We start from the raw sequence: 8,833 nt of genomic DNA, 5'->3' as shown, positions 1-8,833 counted from the left end.
CACCCGGAGCAGTGGGCAGCCATTTATGCTGTGGTGCCTGAGGAGCAGTTGGAGTTTAATGCCTTGCTCAAGGGCACCTAAGTCATGGTATTGCTGGCCCGAGACTTGAACCCACAACCTTAGGGCCATATATTACATATGTAGTCTGTCAAGCTCCAAAAAGACAAAAAAACTCAATCAAACATAACACAAAAGCAGTCCATGAAATCCTGTGTGGCACCCGGCAATTCACACTCCAGTCCAGTAGGCGTTGGAAATTATTTAACATTTTCTATATTTTTAGCACTGTAATTATATTTTTATTTTATGAACGTTAAAGGAATAGCTCACCCAAACATTAAAATTTGCTCACATTTTGCTCAACCTAAAGCCAAGCCAAGATGTAGATGATTTTGCTTCTTCGATTTTTTTTTCACAGACTTGGATAAATTTAGCATTAGATCACTTACTCACCAATGGATCCTCGGCAGTAAATGGGTGCCGTCAGAATGAGAGTCCAACCAGCTCATAAAAACATCATGACAATCCACAAGACTCCAGCTCATCAGTTAACATCTTGTGAAGCAAAGAGCTCCATCTTTGTAATAAAGAAAAAAAAAATGTTTTCAAACTGTTTTGGACTGTTTTCAAAGTCCATAATCCATATTATTGCCTTCTCCAGTGAAAAAGTTATCTGAATAAGGAGAGAAATATAAGCACAGTTTACAAGCTAAAACAGTATAAAAGAGTTCTAAATAAATATGTGGAAGGATTTCGATGTGAAAGGACAACAGGAGATGGACCTTTTTACTAGAGGAAGCAATATTATGGATTATGGACTCATATTTTGGCTAGAAGCCTTGATGGATTTGCATATTACAAACACGCAGTTACAACCCCTCACAGCGTTTCAAACCTGTATTAATTTTTTAGATTTAAATATCATATTTAAGTCCCACAAAAATATACAGCAAGCAAGATTTGTCAATTGTCAATGTGTTACTGATCATATGATCATACGTCAGTAAATCACATTTCTGAATTCACTCAAAAGTTAATTCTGTATAAACACTACATTACTGTACTGACAGAAAGATGCATCAAACAGGTCACAGGGCTTCATATTCTGCCTCCTGGCACTTTCTGTATTCACAGAGGAAGAAGAGAATGGAAGATGACGTGTTAGCTTGCTCCACTTATGGCCAAATCTTCAGCACAGCGGGTGGCTCCTCATCTCACTGTACAGCAGTTATCTTTACTGGGGCTTTTAATCAGTGCGTGTGGCCAGTAAGCTTGTTTTAGTGGAGCTGTGGGTTTCTGCTGGGCGGAAGAGAGCAGTTACAGAAGAGATATGAAAGGAAATGGAGGTATAATCGCGGTTTTCTCATTCACATCCTCTCATTTTATCTTTCTTCTGCTTTTTTAATACATTTAGTATGTAAGTCTGAGTTTAGCAAAGGTCAAATGATGAAATGGGTAAAGACATTTAAACACAAATTGATATGTATTGGACAATGCGCCACAGGTTTCATAATTCTCAATATCATCACATTACAAATTAATCAAATAGCTAATAATAAATTGATAATTAATAATGAAGTATACAGCTACTATAAGCGTATCCAATCATACCCGGATATATTTACATTTACATTACATTTAATCATTTAGCAGACGCTTTTATCCAAAGCGACTTACAATTGAGAACAATAGAAGCAGTCAGGTCAACAAGAGAACAACAACAGAATACAAGTGCCATGACAAGTCTCAGTTAGTCTAGTATAGAACGCATAGCCAGGTGTATATAAATATATATATTTTTTTATTTTATTTTTTTTATTAAATGAAAAAGACAAGAAAAGGAAAAGTACTGGTGTTAGTAGGTTAAGTGCAGGCGAAAAAGATGAGTCTTTAGATGTTTCTTGAAAATGATATATATATACAGTACACTCTCGTTTAGTGGTATGTACAATATAGCAAATCTCAACCGCTTGACTGATATATCATTTTAAAAATCTCAACTATATTATAACTTAGCATATATTAAAAGTTGTCTATTTAGTGGACTCTACTCGGCCTGTATTTTGATGTAACGCAAGATATTGTTGCAAAGCTGTTTATATCAGTGCAAAATGTAAACTGTATTGTCTCGCAGCTCTGTATATAAAGCTGGATATATATTATACCCAACTTTTACTGTACTCTGCTAAATTTGACTATAAGGCACAAAGATATTCAGATATTATAAACACATAAAATCTCTATAAATTGTGTTAATGTAATATTTTGCCTGCTTTTTCGACATGTCAAAAGCTTGACCACTTAGAAAAGTAAACCCACTCTACTATTCAGTAAACAGCATCACTTTAAATCATTTATTTCTGGAGCACGAATAGTGTCAAAGCACATGCACTAACCAACCCGATCTCACGGCAATTCGTACATTTTTCACAAGGTGACTTATTCGTACGAATTCGTACGACCACACTCGTACAAATTCATACGATTGTTGCCAAATCGTACGTATTTAACGAGTTGCACAATTCGTATGAATTTGTACGAATGACCTAAACCTAACCGTCACTGGGGTTTAGACAAATCGTATATAATCGTACGAGTGAGGTCGTACAAATCCGTATGAATAAGCCACCTCGTAAAAATACGTACAAATTGGCAGAGAGATAGGGTTGGCACTAACAGCTAGAACACCAACCTTCATTGGAAAAGGTTTCTTTTCATTAACAGTCTTGTCTTAAGGACAGAGCTAAACTCATTGCAAATGACTTTACCTCCATAGACCGTTGCACTGCATCTGTCCTTGAAGTTAATTTGGTTGTTGGTGGAGAGTGTGTTTTGGCTGCATGCAGGGGGTTCCTCGCAGGGGTTCTGAATTGAAATTGGGAAGTTATCCAGAGCTTTGTTTTCCATAATTTTGGCAGATAAACAAATGTAATGTAATTGCTGTTTTCCTTCTCGCCTAAAACTCATATACACAAAAGTCTCACAAACAAAGTCTTTCCACATCCTTCAATCATCTGTATTTGTGCTGACTTTACTGCTGAAACTGTGTCAACATGCATCCCTTTTCGATCATAATATTAATATCACACATTAATCCAGCAGTTACAGGTTCCTGGGAGGATTAAAGATCATTTTAGACAAAGCCAACTGCTGAAGCCTTTAACAATTCATTTGTGTGAAACAAAGAATGAGAATGAGAAAAATATCAATATATAATATATATATATATATATATATATATATATATATATATATATATATATATATATATGTATACTGTTCTTTAGAATCACAAGCAAAGACTCGTTCTCAGGCCACCTTTCCTTAACATCAAACCAGGAGCCATAACTCAGTGCTGAATTGTAAATTAGGCTGTTTATGAGCTTGGGGGGGCTCATTTAAATTTAATTTGAAATGGTATTTCTCTTTAGGGTCTGTCTGCTCAGCAGAACAGCACAAAAATAAAAGAAAAATACATTATAACCCCTCAACCTACAGGTGTGGATGCTCCAGAACAAGGGATTTGGGAACACACCATATTCTACAGGCAAAAAAAAAAAAAGTGAGCTGTGTCACAGTGACCAGGGCTGGGGCAGTATGAGTATAGCTCAGTATTCAATGTGAAAAAGAGAAATAGAAATGATAGGAAGTGACCTAGACAAAACAGCTCTTAGGAAGAAGTCCAATGCTTTAGATTTGGTCTATTATGGTTCATTATATTGGAAGGAGAAATACAGAAACGTATGGAAACACATGAAAACACATGAAAACAATCAGGCCCAAACGAACTGTTTTTACACAAAGCAAGAAGAGAGTGGTTTATGATTTAATACTGTAGCAAATATTGTTGGGAATATTATATCAAATTTGCCATACATAGTGAAAAAAATGAAAACACTCCAGTCTCCATTATGAATAAAACCATTCTTGCCTTTGGAGCAGATTAATACATCACTTGTAACGTTGAGAATGATAGATCTTGCATGTAAAACCTCATTATTGAAATGTCTCGTACTTACAAATTGGAATCAACCTGGACACGAAATGTCTTCAAATGGATGAGGATTTTATGCAAATTATCCAGACATATGGTTTGTTCATATCAGGTCTTGTTCACATCAAGTCCACTGTAGCCCATTTTTAGGAGGTATTTTTTGCACCAAACGTGAAATAAAATTGAAAAAGTAAAGTATTTTATTTTTAAGGCCATCTATAATGTTAGAGAGAGAATGTTAGAGAAAATGTATTGGAATCGGAACCGATTTGGGGAAATTTGGCATTACGTCACTTGCTCACTAATGGATCCTCTGCAGTGAATGGGTGCCATCATAAGGAATGATTTGGAGTTAAAAACATGTTAATAATCAATTTGTTTCTTGGCAACACATAGCTTTACACTTCACAAGATGTTAATTGATGGACTGGAGTCATACTTGTGGATTGCGACTTTCATTTTAACGGCACTGATTCACAGCTGAGGATCCATTGGGGAGCAACTTATGTAATCATATAGATATATGCATAGTTAATTATACTTAAAAATGTCTCTCTGCTGAGTACAGATAATCAGCCAAAGAAAATCCCTCGAGCAGAGGTTAAAATAGGACATCATTTCAGTATCATAACAGCTCAAAATCTCCTTTTCATGCCTCCTACATATTCTGCATGTAGCATTTCCTCCTACATGTCAAACAGTGACAAGCGACAAGAGCAAATAAGGTATCACAAACTTTAGGGATGTTATAACTGTCTTTCTGTAATCTGCCAGACAAATCATGAAAAAATGCATCAAAATGACAAGTGGTAATCAGAGTCACAAACTAAATAGCTCCTCTTGCTTTGGTGGGAAATGTATATATTTAAAAGACCATACATATAAGAAACACTGGGTGTCAAAAATCGGGAAATTTTGCTTCTCGAAGGTCTCAAAAGGTTGAGGAAGCCCTCCCAGCAAATCGGCCTGGAGATTTCTCGCATGTCAGATGATTGTGATGCATTTCAATAAGCACAGTAGGAAGCTTCCTTTTCATCATCCTGCACTGATTCCCCGCGTCTGAATGCTGCATTTCTGCTGTGTCGCTCGGTGTTCTTAGTAATCATTTATCTATGCAAAGCATTTGTGCTATGAATTTGAATATTTATTCAGGTACGCTGGATATAATAAGAGTTTATTGAAGTAGTCAGCATGTCCAGAGGGCTAAGAGTTTGCATAATTTATGAGATTTTGCTGCTGATATTTGTTCGTCCAAAACTGCATTATATACACATACATACAGACACACTGTGGTGCTCAAGAACTAATTGTCAAATTCATATTTTGAGGAAAAATTTTAGTGGAAACTTTTTTTCTGGATTCCTCAATGAATAGAAATTTGAAAGGAATTCAACTTTTATGAACTTTTTGGACTCTCATTCTGACGGCACTCATTCACTTTTTGGAGGATCCATTGCTGAGCAAGTGATGTAATGCTAAGTATTACAGAGAAAGAAACAAACTTATTTACATGGATGGCCTGAGGGTAAGTAAATTTTATTTTTTTTAGGTGGCAGTATTAATGTATGTCCTTCATGTTAGAGTATATGATTTGTAATATGTGAGGGAATAAAAGAAACACATGAAAGTCGATCGGTCAGGGCTGGAAGCGACAGTTCGGTCCTGTAAGCCGTGGACCTCTGACAGTTTAAAATTACCTGCAGGACACAACCCCTGGCCCAAGGTCACCTCTGTGGCCTGCGCAGATGTCATTTTCAAAGAGAAGCCTTTGTGCTGACATGTGTGCCACAGAGTTAAAGATGTCGAACAAAACATGTGACATCTGTCAACAGTCAGAGTATCAAGAGGCCGTCCTGTTCAGAAATGTGTTGGGTTGTTGAGTGAACCTTAAAGTCCATGTATATACAGATAAAAAGGGGAAAACAACGTGAAGTGGTAGAACAATTGTACTCTCCTATGAAGAAAGACAAAAAATAAACAATTTAAAGGGATAGGTCCCCATTTCCATAGTATGGGTGTGGGGGAATAAAAGCACAATGCTAGTCAATGGGGACCAGCAACTGAAGGTGAACTATCCCTTTAAAAAATGCACAGCCAAAGTCCTTCCAATGAAACACAGTTGTTATTTCTCCTTTTGAGGCATAAATTATTCCTAGCATTGAGAGGTCATTTTGACAGAGCTAATTATCTATTGTACCAGCAGAGGGCAACAACATTACTATGATCTGGAGAAACATATGGAGTTTATTTACTCACACACAAACATTTCCACAGTCAAATTAACCCTGGGTGAAAACCAAGATGGTAATATGCGCTTCCATAAATAATATTAAAATGTCTGTACTTTGATTCCCTGCATACAGCCTACTGAATTCACAAGCATAAAAATATGCTTTATGACTCCACATTAGAAACAAATGGAGTAAACTGTGCTTTTGCATCCACAGATGCTATAGACTGTAACATTCTGCCAAGTCGTTCTTTCAAAGCGAAATGCACCAATGTGATTATGCTTTAAAAATACAGCAGGAGAGTTGTTATTTAATGGCCAATTGAATTAAGTATTAAAAAAATGACTGTCACTTACCAAGTCACAAACTAGAATTCATAAATCAGAGAAAGTGGAAATATCCCTGTGTGAAAGCAACACCTGACTGTGTTTTTTTTTTACAATTTGCAGAGGTCAGAGGTTGGGTTATTGACACTATTTACAGTTTAGGCAGTTTCATTTTAAGCAGGAATAGTTTTCATGAAACATTTTATGCCCCTCATATTAACCACTGTGTGAATGAGTCTGGAAGAGTCAGGTAGTTGCTAAATGAAGATCTCGATTTTAAGTCGCCTCTTCGAAATGTCAACACAGTGAAAGACAGCCTTGTATGGGGACAATTGAATTTCTCTGACTGTACCGCTCTTCAATGGAGAGAGTAATAATGGAAGAAAAATACCTCCTCTCACATGGAAAAAACCCCACCTGCATTAATATCAAAGACCTGCCACAGAGAGATGTGAAATCACTGCAGCTTTACAGAGAAACGGTGACAAAAACTCAGTGGGGTGGATATTTAATACCATCTCAGACCTTAGAAGTTAGAACCATCTCCGCTAATATGTCAAGTGTGGGAATTATTGTCAAACTTCATTCAAATTCTCATTCTCTCGTCTCCTCCCCATCAAACCGACTGTTGGCTTTATTTGTTTGTCAGCTAACACATGCTCTCGACAATCCAGCGGAATATAGATTAGCTTCCGGCGTCAGAGCGCAGGTACAGGCATGTGTGGTGCTTGACTGATAGCCTCAATTCACACTCAGAGATGGCATGACAGCAGGCTGCAGGCAAGTTATTTCTTGAGGATGAGGAGAGCGAGCCTGTGGCCCAGTAGGCAGCTGCATCCTCAGAGACTGATGCTCCATCCCCTACTAGAGATATCATGCAGTGTCCATCTCATACCCAAGTCACCTCTAAATCCAACTTGTGCATTTCAAACAAATGTCATTTTGCTCAGAAAAGCGCTTTTATTTCTGCTTGTTAAAATAATCTAAATCTTTCTATACTGTATTAACTCACCTGTTTCTCCATGTAATTACTCTTACGAAAATGGTTTCACAACAAATAAAAACAAAAAACTGTGGTTACTGCTGTTAAACCAGGTAACCACAAATAAGCCATGGTTTTGCTAACCTCTATCCTTAGTTTAATTATGATATATGTAGTGAAACTGTGCAAATGTTAATCAATCTGTCCAAAAAAACGATATGGTTAGGCTACTGCACTTTTACTCTAATTAAATCATGGTTCATTTTAACAAGGGTAACTTCATAGCGCTTACATTTTTGTATTGTTAGATAGGTATTTTTGATCTACTTTGTTCTGTTAGCAGCTTGCTAACACATTTGTTGTTATTTTTTTTTAACTATATATTTCAATCTGCTTTGTTTGGTTATCAGGCGATAGCACACGCGTCTGCATGTCTGTTAAAGATCGCTTCATCTGGAAAGCATCTGCTGTGTACAAACATTTGATACGTCAATTTTCCATCTTGAACGTCTATGTGACATAGGAAATATCCTATAGACGTATTGCAGATAAGCAAACACTGAGGGAGTGTGTCAGCACTTCTATTCTGGATTTCATTTATTAACAGTATTACTCAATGTTTTTCAGTCTACTAGCAATTTGCTAACATTATAGTTAATTTAATGTTAGCTTATTTTGATCTAATCACTTTGTTAGAAGGTTGATAGCATATTCTTGATATCAGTTTTAGAAATCACTTATTTTCCTTCAGTTAGCAGTTTGCTAGCACTCATTGTTGATTTTATTATTAGCTATGTAACTTTCAATCAGATTTTTTGTTAGCACCTTGCTAGCACTTCTATAATTATAGTTAGCTTAGTTAGCTAAGTAACCCCTTTTTTTCTTTTGCTAGCACTTTTGTTGAGTGCTATTTCAAGTAAGCGAGTTATTTTAGTCTTGCTCTGCTATTTTTGCAGATTGCTAGTACATCTGTTGTTAGTTTTATGTTATGTATCTCAATTTCTGCTTTGTTCGGTTATTAGCTTGTTAGCACATCCTTCATGACTACAGATCTCAGTGTATTACTCGAACCGTTAGCGGCTTGCTAGCACTCACTGTTAGTTTTACACACTGGCTTATTTATTTTTTCAACTGATTTTCCATAGTAACTTGCTAGCACTTTAAAATTAGCCATGGTTTTATTGTAGTAAAAAATTTAGTAATCATGTTTATTTGGTGTAGCATATTAATTAATCATTTGTATAACCACAGTTTCACTACAAATACCACGGCTAAATTATGGTTGTTTAGCAAAACCATG

This window comes from Carassius auratus, chromosome 50 (genome assembly GCF_003368295.1).
Source record: "Carassius auratus strain Wakin chromosome 50, ASM336829v1, whole genome shotgun sequence".
NCBI lineage: Eukaryota > Metazoa > Chordata > Actinopteri > Cypriniformes > Cyprinidae > Carassius > Carassius auratus.
This window is presented reverse-complemented; position numbering follows the sequence as displayed.